General features: G+C 44.3%; 1 long non-coding RNA gene across 1 annotated transcript; it reads left to right on the top strand.

Annotated features, from left to right (window-relative positions):
- The first annotated feature begins 271 nt into the window (after positions 1-271).
- Positions 272-4,020, top strand: LOC120019470. The gene is made up of 3 exons (XR_005472331.1): positions 272-439; positions 892-2,571; positions 2,671-4,020. It is a non-coding gene; the product is annotated as an uncharacterized LOC120019470 (long non-coding RNA).
- The last annotated feature ends 9,100 nt before the right edge of the window (positions 4,021-13,120 follow it).

Raw genomic sequence — 13,120 nt, 5'->3', positions numbered from 1 at the left:
CATCCCCCAGAGAGGAGTGAGCACACTGTAACATTACATAGTGTTTGAGTTCCTACGGCTGTTTGTTAATCATAAACTTTTGACGGTGGAACGAGCCTGTTTCCCGGAATCAGCTGTCGTTCCCAAATGGCCAGTTGCAGTGGAAAGAGGGAAAAGAGGGAATGTGGGGGAGTTTCCTGTCAATGAAACGGGCCCATCAGTGAGCCCTGAGACTGAGACAGACCCTGCCCTTGAGACAAAGCGTGCCAATACACATGGATACACACACACTAACACACACACGCGCACACACACACAAACACACATACACAGAGCCCGATCCAAATCGTGTTCCTGTCCAAGCCCAGTCCCGTGTCTCTGACCTGGGCCTCGATGGTTTCCACATGTGGGGAGGAGACAGCTCCATGGAGCCCGACATCGTTCAGGGATTCAACTAATGGTAGGGGAAGAGACACACAAAGCCAGGGAGGACATTTAATAACTGCAGGTCAATGTTTTGGATGGAAGAGATGAAGCCATAGTAAACATTTTCTTGTATTGAGCCGGTACCAGTTGGAGAATCAGAACTGGACTTACAGGTGATCTGGTTCCAATTAGCAATACCAAGAGTCAGGGTTGGGAGCACTGCCAGAGTAGACAGCTAATACAACAGTCCAAACTACACTATTCCAACCCTGTTTCCATCACTTTCTCTTATCTTCAGAAGAAAATGACCTGAACAGAGAAACACACATTCTATGACTGACTGTATGCTTTCTCATGGACGCTTGTGAAGACAATTATTTACAAGTTAGTGAACAGCTACTCTACAGGTTTTACAAGTTAGTGAACAGCTACTCTACAGGTTTTGACATGAACAAGTCTAAATGTTGATTCCATTGATTCTAACAGATGTGTGGAGTGCAGTGGTCTGAAGAGCAGCCGTGACAACCGTGCAGTGGTCTGAATAGGAGCCATGACAACCGTGCGGTGGTCTGAATTGGAGCCATGACAACCGTGCGGTGGTAGAAATAGGTGCTGTGACCACCGTGCGGTGGACTGAAGAGCCGTGACAACCAGCAGTGGTCTGAATAGGAGCCATGACAACCATGCGGTGGTCTGAATAGCAGCCGTGACAACTGTATGGTGGTCTGAAGGGGAGCCATGAACAGAGAAACACACTTTCTGTGACTGACTGTATGCTTTCTCATCGACGCTTGTGAAGACAATTATTTACAGGTTAGTGAACAGCTACTCTACAGGTTTTACAAGTTAGTGAACAGCTACTCCACAGGTTTAACAAGTTAGTGAACAGCTACCCTACAGGTTTTACAAGTTAGTGAACAGCTACTCTACAGGTTTTGACATGAACAAGTCTAAATGTTGATTCCATTGATTCTAACTGAGATATGTGGAGTGCAGTGGTCTGAAGAGGAGCCGTGACAACCGTACGGTGGTCTGAATTGGAGCCATGGCAACCGTGCGGTGGTCTGAATAGGAGCCATGACAACCGTGCGGTGGTCTGAATAGGAGCCATGACAACCGTGCGGTGGTCTGAATTGGAGCCATGGCAACCGTGCGGTGGTCTGAATAGGAGCCATGACAACCGTGCGGTGGTCTGACGAGGAGCCATGACAACCATGCGGTGGTCTGAATAGGAGCCATGACAACCGTGCGGTGGTCTGAATAGGAGCCATGACAACCGTGCGGTGGTCTGAATAGGTGCTGTGACCACCATGCGGTGGTCTGAATAGGAGCCATGACAACCGTGCGGTGGTCTGAATAGGAGCCATGACAACCGTGCTGCTACACTTTCTATGACTGACTGTATGCTTTCTCATGGAAGCTTGTGAAGACAATTATTTACAGGTTAGTGAACAGCTACTCCACAGGTTTAACAAGTTAGTGAACAGCTACTCTACAGGTTTTACAAGTTAGTGAGCAGCTACTCTACAGGTTTTACAAGTTAGTGAACAGCTACTCTACAGGTTTAATAAGTTAGTGAACAGCTACTCTACAGGTTTTGACATGAACAAGTCTAAATGTTGATTCCATTGATTCTAACTGAGATGTGTGGAGTGCAGTGGTCTGAAGAGGAGCCGTGACAACCGTGCGGTGTTCTGAATAGGAGCCATGACAACCGTGCGGTGGTCTGAATAGGAGCCGTGACAACCGTGCGGTGGTCTGAATAGGAGCCATGACAACCGTGCGGTGTTCTGAATAGGAGCCATGACAACCGTGCGGTGTTCTGAATAGGAGCCATGACAACCGTGCGGTGGTCTGAATAAGAGCAATGACAACCGTGCGGTGGTCTGAATAGGTGGTGTGATCACCGTGCGGTGGTCTGAATAGGAGCCATGACAACCGTGCGGTGGTCTGAATAGCAGCCATGACAACTGTGCGGTGGTCTGAAGGGGAGCCGTGACAACTGTGCGGTGGTCTGAAGGGGAGCCATGACAACTGTACGGTGGTCTGAAGGGGAGCCATGACAACTGTACGGTGGTCTGAAGGGGAGCCATGAACAGAGAAACACACTTTCTGTGACTGACTGTATGCTTTCTCATCGACGCTTGTGAAGACAATTATTTACAGGTTAGTGAACAGCTACTCTACAGGTTTAATAAGTTAGTGAACAGCTACTCTACAGGTTTTGACATGAACAAGTCTAAATGTTGATTCCATTGATTCTAGCTGAGATGTGTGGAGTGCAGTGGTCTGACGAGGAGCCGTGACAACCGTGCGGGGGTCTGAATAGGAGCCGTGACAACCGTGCGGTGGTCTGAAGAGGAGCCGTGACAACCGTGCGGTCTTCTGAATAGGAGCCATGACAACCGTGCGGTGGTCTGAATAGGAGCCGTGACAACCGTGCGGTGTTCTGAATAGGAGCCGTGACAACCGTGCGGTGGTCTGAATAGGAGCCGTGACAACCGTGCGGTGGTCTGAATAGGAGCCGTGACAACCGTGCGGTGGTCTGAATAGGAGCCGTGACAACCGTGCGGTGGTCTGAATAGGAACCGTGACAACCGTGCGGTGGTCTGAATAGGAGCCGTGACAACCGTGCGGTGGTCTGAAGCGGAGCCGTGACAACCGTGCGGTGTTCTGAATAGGAGCCATGACAACCGTGCGGTGGTCTGACTAGGAGCCGTGACAACCGTGAATATTCTCTCTTTTTCTTTCCTTTTTCTCTCATTCTCTCTCTGTTTCATACAAAACACACACACACACAATCCCCCCCATGACACAGACACAAACACGACACACACACAGTGGGCCCTCCCCACACAAGCCTCCTCTGTGGGCCAGCATTTAACTGCAGACACATAACACGCTCTGGAGCCTCTCCAGGTTCCGACCGAGAACGGACCAATTAACAAGCAGGCCACAGCAGAGCCAAGTGGCCAGCAGTAATCAGAGACAAGGAGGAGGGAGGGGACAAGAAAGACTGTCATTTGTGTGTGTGTATGTGTGTGTCATTCACCACATTCCCAGGATGAAATTTAATCCCTCAGAGCCAGAGAGAAGTCGTTTTAAAGCGTTTTAATAACCCCCAGAACCAGAACCTTGGGCTTGAAGAGAATTTTAATGAATGCCATGTTATTTTCAGCTGTCTAATGTCAAACAGACAATCTTGTTTATGATGTATTGTATATGGTATTTTATTACTGTTGTGGTCTTTTTCAGCTGTCTAAAGTCAAAAAGACAACATTGTTTATGATGTATTGTATATGGTATTTTATTACTGTTGTGGTCTTTTTCAGCTGTCTAATGTCAAACAGACAATCTTGTTTATGATGTATTGTATATGGTATTTTATTACTGTTGTGGTCTTTTTCAGCTGTCTAAAGTCAAAAAGACAACATTGTTTATGATGTATTGTATATGGTATTTTATTACTGTTGTGGTCTTTTTCAGCTGTCTAAAGTCAAACAGACAACCTTGTTTATGATGTATTGTATATGGTATTTTATTACTGTTGTGGTCTTTTTCAGCTGTCTAAAGTCAAAAAGACAACATTGTTTATGATGTATTGTATATGGTATTTTATTAATGTTGTGGTCTTTTTCAGCTGTCTAAAGTCAAAAAGACAACTTTGTTTATGATGTATTGTATATGGTATTTTATTAATGTTGTGGTCAAAGTCATACAGACAATATTAGATCAGTTTAACTCCACTTGTTTCTCCAAACGGAAAACATATGCAGCCCACTTGGAATTCAGGATGTTATGAGTAGGGCTGGTCCAATGAGGAGGGGGATCGAGATAGAGTTTGTGAGCCTTACTGGAGTTGACGTGGTTGGTTTTCATCAGAGAGATAGGGGGTGGGTGGGGGGTGGGGGGTGGAGGGAGGGATACAAAGAGAGTGAGAGAAAGATATACAGAAAGAGAGAGGGATAGAGAGAGAGATGGGGGAGGGAGGGAGAGAGAGAGACTTTTGACTTTTTGTCTTTCTTTAATGAAACATTCTCATTTCATTAAAACCTCACCACCACCACCCCCCCCCTTTAAAATAAAACACCAAAATATATCCTGTACTGCATACATGTACCATACTCACCTTTCCCTCTACCCCACGATACAAAACACCACACATCACAATAACCAAAAAACCTCACCACTTCTACAACCGTATATCCAAAACATCTTCCCCAGCTAAACAGACAGCCCCCCAACACACCATATCTCCTGAAACATCTTCCCCAGCTGTACAGACAGCCCCCCCAACACACCATATCTCCTGAAACATCTTCCCCAGCTGTACAGACAGCCCCCCCAACACACCATATCTCCTGGAACATCTTCCCCAGCTATACAGACAGCCCCCCCAACACACCATATCTCCTCAAACATCTCCACACTTTTTATAATTTTATACAACTCAAATTCAACCAGTAAGGCGCACAGACACCATCCCATTAAACAATAGTAAAGGGTCTGTTATCCTCCACCTTTGACCCTGTTCCTCCTTGTTAGCCAAATAGCCAACTTTGCCAGAGCAAACCAAAAATTCAACAAAACACATTTGGCTTTTTCCTTATTTGATTACCTGTAACCGATTATAAACGTCCTGACAGTAAAAACTACCCCCAACCTCTCACACAGACATTCCAGCAGAGACATTAATGGCATTAACCTGGTGCACACAGAAAACACATGAATCACAGTTTCTTTCATAACACAGAAAGGACACCCCTGCCCGATTCCCGGTTCAACCCGTGCCAACCAGCTGTTAGTGGCCAGGCCTCCATGTAGAACCATCCACTGGAGGTCCTCTGACCTCTTTGGTACTGGGGGTTTGTAGAGCCTCCTCCATCTAAAACTCATCATACTCTCCTCCCCACATACCCCCTGCCACTGATGTGCCTTCACTCCTGTTAGGCTCCTAATGATCCTCACCTTAATGCGGAGGTTGTAGAGGGCCTTGCCTCCCACCCCCTCAAACTCCCCCTTGCTCAGAGTGTTCAAATCTAACAAGTCCCCCAGACCCCCTTGCCAGTCCCCAGTCTCTGCCGTTACCTGCAGTGGCGGAAACATTGGTGGGCCCTCCCCCTGTGGCCGCTCAAACACCCCCCTTACCAGCTCAGACAGCGCCTCCTGGACCTCCTCCAGGAATCTCTCCAGCAACCTAAGAGACGTTATTCCTGTTTGTTGTGCCAGGACTTCTGGGGTTTTCCACCCCTCATTTCCCAGCAGTCGCAGGTCACCCAGCCTTTGTAAACCCGCTGCCATCAGTTGCGTCTGCAGGGTGGCCGACTAAACCGATCTCAAAGGGATCTCGAAGCTCCCTCGTACACCTTCAGACTGGTCTCTAGTGCCTGCATATCCTGACCATCCCTGACCATCACAGAAATGTAATCTGCATACGCTGACACTGCTATGCCGGTCTCCACACCCATGCCTGTTCAGCACACTCCCTGCAGTCTCCTGCGTAGCAGGCCCAAAAAAGGCTCAATGGCTAGTGTATATAACTGCTCTGATAGAGGGCATCCTTGTCTAATGCCCTGTCTCACCCAGACTGGCCTACTGATTCCCACTCCCATCTTGACCATACATGACGCCCCAGCATACAACATCTTCACAAAGGTCAAAAACCTTTCCACAAACCCAAACATCACATTAAAAAGATACTCATGGTCCACTCTATCAAAAGCCTTCTCTTGATCTAAAGAGACCAGTCCAAGTTCACATTAGAACCTCTCGACAAGTTCAACATGTCCCTGATTTTACATGTCCCTGAAGTTGTCTGTGATTGAACATCCCGGTACACAATATTTTTGGTCCTTATGTACTATCGAGTCCAGATGGGACTTCAGTCTGTTAGAGAGGACCTTGGAAAATATCTTGTAGTCCGCACAGAGCAATGCCACAGGCCTCCAGTTCTTAAGTTCACACAAGTCCCCTTTTTTGGGCAGGAGAGTCAGAGCCGCCCGACGGCAGCTCATCGGCAACTCTCCTACCCCGACGCATTCACACAACACGCAAAAGAAGTCCAGTCCAATTATTCCCCAGAATTCTTTATAAAACTACCCTGGGAGTCCATCGACCCCCAGTGCACGACCGGGGGACATCTGGGTTACGGCCTCTACCAGTTCATGGGACAACAGAGGAATGTCCATTTCATCCCTCTGTGCCAGAGAGATCTTAGGGAGTTCTGTGAACAAGACCTGAGCACACATAGGATCACACATTTCTGCCCTATACAACTCAGTATAAAACTCCACAGTTCGCTCCCGCATCTCCCCCACCACAGAGGTCACCCGCCCATCAGTCAGCCGTAGACAATGCATACTCTTGGCTTCACTGCTCTGTCTTTCCAAACCTTTCCAATCTCACTAATACTATGCTCGAGTTCCTCCAATACTCTCCTAGCCTCTGAGCATGAGAGAGCTGTATACTGTTGACAGAAAAGCCGAATTTGGACTTTCCCCACATCCCACCATTAACTAAGAGACTCATACTCCTCTCGCCGATTCACCCACCTTTCCCAAAAAGTCTGTAAACCTGAGCAAAAAGTTGCATCTTGTAAGAGCTTTACATTAAACTTCCAATAGGATGCCTGCCGGGGCCCTGGTGAAATAGACAGCTGAGCCATGGTTAAGTGGTGATCTGAAAACCCCAACGGGAGAATGGTAGCGCCCAACAGCCTATTGCTCCGATTCCTGGACATGAAAAAATGACCGGGCTGTTGGGCTGCACTCACCCTAGCCCCAAAAACCTTCACCCATGTATACTGTCTTGTGTTGGGATGTTTAGTTCTCGAAACATCCACTAGGTTGAACTGATTAGTGATGTCCCTTAACACTCCCACTGACACTGTATGAGACTCTTCCACATTTCTGTCTTTCGTAAAATCCATTGTACAGTTCCAGTTCCCGCCGACCACCAGTGTCTCCTCAGGCGCTACCTGTGAGAGTTCCTGTCTAAGTCTCCCAAATAGAACCCCCCTCTCTCTCCCTGAGTTAGGCCCATACACATTTATAAAGACAACACCCATGTTGTTAACCTCTCTTGGGTAGGGGACAGTATTTTCACATCCGGATGAAAAGCGTGTCCAGAGTAAACTGCCTGCTACTCAGGCCCAGATCCTAGGATATGCATATTATTAGATTTGGATAGAAAACACTATGAAGTTTCTAAAACAGTTTGAATGATGTCTGTGAGTATAACAGAACTCATATGGCAGGCAAAAACCTGAGAAAAATCCAACCAGGAAGTGGAAAATCTGAGGTTTGTAGTTTTTCAACTCTTTGCTTATCCAAGATAGTGGAAATTGGGTCATGTTGCACTTCCTAAGGCTTCCACTAGACGTCAACAGTCTTTAGAACCTTGTTTGAGGCTTCTACTGTGAAGTGGGGGTGAATGAGAGGGGATTGAGTAAGGTTTCTCCCAGAGTGCCATGAGCTGACCATGCGCGTTCATGTGAGAGAGTTAGCTTGCTTTCCATTGCATTTCTGAAGACAAAGGAATTCTCCTGTTGGAACATTATTGAAGATTTATGTTAAAAACATCCTAAAGATTGATTCTATACATCGTTTGACATGTTTCTACGGACTGTAACGGAAATTTTTGACTTTTCGTCTGCACCTACTGATCGTGCGTCATGAATTTTGATTACTGGGCTAAACACGCTAAAAAAAAGGAGTTATTTGGACATAAATGATGGACTTCATCGAACAAAACAAACATTTATTGTGGAACTGGGATTCCTGGGAGTGCATTCTGATGAAGATCATCAAAGGTAAGTGAATATTTATAATGCTATTCTGACATCTGTTGACTACACAACATGGCGGATATCTCTTTGGGTTGTGTTGGTCTCTGAGCGCTGTACTCAGATTATTGCATGGTGTGCTTTTTTCGTAAAGTTTTTTTGAAATCTGACACAGCGGTTGCATTAAGGAGAAGTGGATCTAAAATTCCATGCATAACAGTTGTATCTTTTAGCAATGTTTATTGTGAGTATTTCTGTAAATTGATGTGGCTCTGCAAAATCACCGGATGTTTTGGAACTACTGAACATAACTGCCAATGTAAACTCAGATTTTTGGATATAAATATGAACTTTACCGAACAAAACATACATGTATTGTGTAACATGAAGTCCTATGAGTGTCATCTGATGAAGATCATCAAAGGTTAGGGATTCATTTTATCTCTATTTCTGCTTTTTGTGACTCCTCTCTTTGGCTGGAAAAATGGCTGTGTTTTTCTGTGACTTGGCTCTGACCTAACATAATCGTTTAGTGTGCTTTCATCGTAAAGCCTTTTTGAAATCAGACACTGTGGCTGGATTTACAACAAGTGTATCTTTAAAATGGTGTAAAATACTTGTATGTTTGAGGAATTTTAATTATGGGATTTCTGTTGTTTTGAATTTGGCGCCCTGCAGTTTCACTGGCTGTTGACGAGGTGAGACGCTACCATCCCACATACCCTAGAGAGGTTAATTTCTGCTTTTACAACAAGCAGCCTACCCCTACACACCTCCTTTGAGGAGATCATTTTTACAGACAGACCCGGTACAAATGGGACTGCCACCCCTGCACTAAAATTTGTCCCATGGCTCAACACACTTACCCCTTTCCACCAGAGCCCCAATCAACTTCATTCACCACATCACTATGTGTCTCCTGCAGAAACAACACATGTACTTTTTTTTGTTTTACATATTCACCCAACACACTCCTCTTTTTCACCCAACACACTCCTCTCTCCCGCATCTCTGGCGCAATTTATATTGAGCGATCCTACCCAAAGAGTCTCCATAAGAAGTGGGAGAAAAGCCAGCAAAGAAAGAGACCAATGTCAATGCTCAAAAAGCCCTGTGCCAGAAAGAAACTATATCTAAACATATATCTATATCTAAACATATCTATCTATATCTAAACATATATATCTATATATTAACATATTTATCTATATCTAAACTATCTAAACAGTGTCTGAAGGTAGATAAAGAGAGAGAAAGAGAGAGAAAGAGAGGGAGATGAACAGAGAGAGGGAGGGAGAGAGAGATTGAGAGAGGGAGGGTGAGAGAGAGGAGGGAGAGAGGAGGGGGATATAGAGGGAGAGGGAGGCAGAAATAAAGAGAGAGAGGGGGAGAGAGAGAGATGGAGAAATAGAGAGAGATGCGGAGGGAGGGGGGAGGGATAAAGAGAGAGATAAAGAGAGGGAGATAAACAGAGAGAGAGGGAGGGAGGGGGAGAGAGAGAGGAGGGAGATATGGAGAGGGATGGGAGAGAGGGAGTTAGATAGGGAGGGAGGGAGGGAGAAATAAAGAGAGGGGGAGAGAGATACAAGGAGAGATAGAGAGAGATAGAAAGAAAGATAGGACGCAGAGCGCTGTGGGTTGGCAGCGCACTACATTGCCGCCTGCCATAAGTTGAGGGACAGTGTCAGACCAATCAACCTGCACATGTACTCACATGTACTCTACTGTATGCTTATTGGTATTGTTGAATGTATGGTTATTTTGACACTTGGTTATTGTTGTTACTGTTGTCCTGTTGACAATTTTGATTCTCATTTTTATATTGTAAATATCCAAAATAAGCTTTGGCAATATGTACACTGTTGTGTCATGCCAATAAAGCAAATAGAATTTAATGAGAGAGAGAGAGCGAGAGAGAGAGAGACCACCCCAGCTTCAGAGCCACCCAGATGAGGCCTCCTGCCCCCCACCGCAGACCCACACTTGGAGGAGCCACAGCCCAGCAGGCAGAGCTACTCACAGGCTGTGAGAGGAGCAACTGGCCCAGCCCCCGCCAACCAAATGAGTGACATTAAACAAATGCTGAGTCTACTTTGCTCACATGTGATAGGCCGAGGGTCATGGTAAGATGAGCATAAGAACTCCACTATTCTCACACTACATCCACCCAAGTGGCATGACACAAATTCTATCTTAAATGATAAACAAATCACATTTGCAAAATAAGAGTTTACTTTAATTGAAAAATCCTATTTTAATAGTTCTTGTTGGATTGTGAGTGTTTGTCTCATTTTGAAGGTAAAGAAAAAAAAACATGAAATCTTTTTACGTTGCATGTTGGAATTTACAAGGATTGAAGTCCTCTGCTTTTGGGCTAAAGAGCAGAAACCCAAACTTCCTGAAAGAAATTGATGATGTTGATATTGTAGTACTACAGGAAACATGGTGCAGAGGTGATGTTTCCACTGGCTGTCCACTAGGTTATAGGGAGATAATCATACCATCCACTAAATTAAAAGGAATCAAACAGGGCAGAGACTCAGGGGGAATGCTAATATGGTATAAATCTGAACTAATTAATTCAATCGAATTGATCAAAACAGGAGAATTCTTTATCTGGTTAAAAATCAACAAGGAGGCTATCTTGACAGATAAAAACGTCTTCCTCTGTGCCACATACATTCCCCCCTCAGAATCACCCTACTTCAACAAAGAGAGTTTCTCCATTCTAGAGGGGGAGATTAGTCACTTTCAGGCCCAAGGCAACGTACTGGTCTGTGGAGACCTGAATGCTAGAATAGCAGAAGAACAAGACACTATTAACAGTCATGGAGATAAACACCTACCAGGATGGCAACAACCTTTCCCTCCCCACATACCCCCACAGAAACAACTATGACAAAGTGAAAAACAAAAACGGAGTACAGCTCCTGAAGCTCTGTCGAACACTGGGTCTGTACATAGTCAATGGCAGGCTGAGAGGGGACTCTTTTGGTAGGTACACCTACAGCTCATCCCTTGGCAGCAGCACTGTAGACTACTTCCTCACCGACCTCAACCCAGAGTCTCTCAGAGCCTTCACAGTCAGCCCACTAACACCTCTCTCAGACCACAGTAAAATCACAGTGTATCTGAGAAGAGCACAACCCAACCATGAAGCATGACGGCCCAATAAATTACATGGTACTAAACAGGCCTATAGATGGAGTGCAAACAGTACAGACATCTACCAAAAAGCAATTAGTAGCCAAAAAATACAATCTCTCCTGGACAACTTTTTAGCCTTAACATTCTCCTTCAGCAATGGTGTAAATTTGGCCGTTAGGAACATAAACTTTATATTTGACAAATTAGCCTCCTTGGCTAATTTAAAGAAGCATAAGAGCAAACCAAAAATAACAGATAATGAAAAATGGTTTGATAATGATTGCAAAAATCTAAGAAAGTCATTGAGAAATATATCTAATAAAAAACACAGAGAACCAGACAACAAAAATATACGCCTTCAATATGGGGAAACACTGAAGCAATACAAACACACCCTAAGAACAAAAAGGAACAGCACATTAGAAATCAGTTGAATGTAATTGAGGAATCCATAGAATCAAACCACTTCTGGGAGAATTTGAATAAATTAAACAAACCTCATCATGAGGAATTGGCTATCCAAAATAGGGATATGTGGAGAAATCACTTTGCAAACCTCTACAGCAATATAACAAAGAGCCCAGAACAAAAAGATATACAAAGAAAAATTACAAATCCTTGAATTAGCAGTCAAAGACTATCCGAATCTTGTGGATACCCCAATTACAGAAGAAGAATTACTGGAAAAACTATGCACTCTCCAACCCAAAAAGGCCTGTGGTGCTGATGATATTTTAAATGAAATGATCAAATATAAAGACCACAAATTCAAATTGGCTATACTCAAACTCTTCAACATTATCCCCACTGCAGGTATTTTCCCCGACATTTGGAACCAGGGATTGATCACACCAATCTATAAAAATGGAGACAAATTTGACCCAAATAATTACAGAGGAATTTGCGTTAACAGCAACTTGGGGAAAATTCTCAGCAGTATTATAAATAGCAGACTACATAATTTCCTTGACGAACACAACGTCCTGAGCAGAAGCCAGATTGGATTTCTAAAATTTTTTCGTACAACAGACCACATTTACACCCTCCACACTCTAATTGATAAACAAGTTAACCAAAACAAAGGCAAAATCTACTCGTGTTTGGTAGATTTCAAGAAAGCATTTGATTCAATTTGGCACGAAGGTCTTTTTTATAAACTAATAGAAAGTGGTATTGGAGGGAAAACATATGATTTTATTAAATCAATGTACACTAAAAACAAATGTGCGGTTAAAATTGGCAACAAGCAAACATACTTCTTCTCTCAGGGGCGGGGAGTGAAACAGGGCTGCCCAATAAGTCCAACACTATTTAACATCTACATTAATGAATTGGCAAAAACATTAGAAGAACCGGCAGCACCCTACACAACACTGAAATCAAGTGTCTGCTGTACGCAGATGACCCGGTGCTGCTGTCTCCCACTAAAGAGGGGTTACAACAGCACCTAGATCGTCTTCACAGGTTCTGTCAGACCTGGGCTCTGACCGTTAACCTAAAAAAAACAAATATAATGATATTCCAAAAAAGGTCCAGAAATAAGGATGACAAATATAAATTCTATTTGGACACAGTTCTATTAGAACACACCAAAAACTACACATTTCTAGGACTAAATATCAGCAACACAGGTAGCTTTCACATGGCTGTGAATGAGCTGAGAGACAAAGCAAGAAGAGCATTCTATGCCATTAAAAGGAACATCAAAATCGAAATTCCAATTAGAATCTGGCTCAACATTTTTCAATCAGTTATAGAACCAATTGCTCTATGGCAGTGAAGTAT

Source organism: Salvelinus namaycush, chromosome 24 (genome assembly GCF_016432855.1).
Source record: "Salvelinus namaycush isolate Seneca chromosome 24, SaNama_1.0, whole genome shotgun sequence".
Lineage (NCBI taxonomy): Eukaryota > Metazoa > Chordata > Actinopteri > Salmoniformes > Salmonidae > Salvelinus > Salvelinus namaycush.
This window is presented reverse-complemented; position numbering and strand designations above follow the sequence as displayed.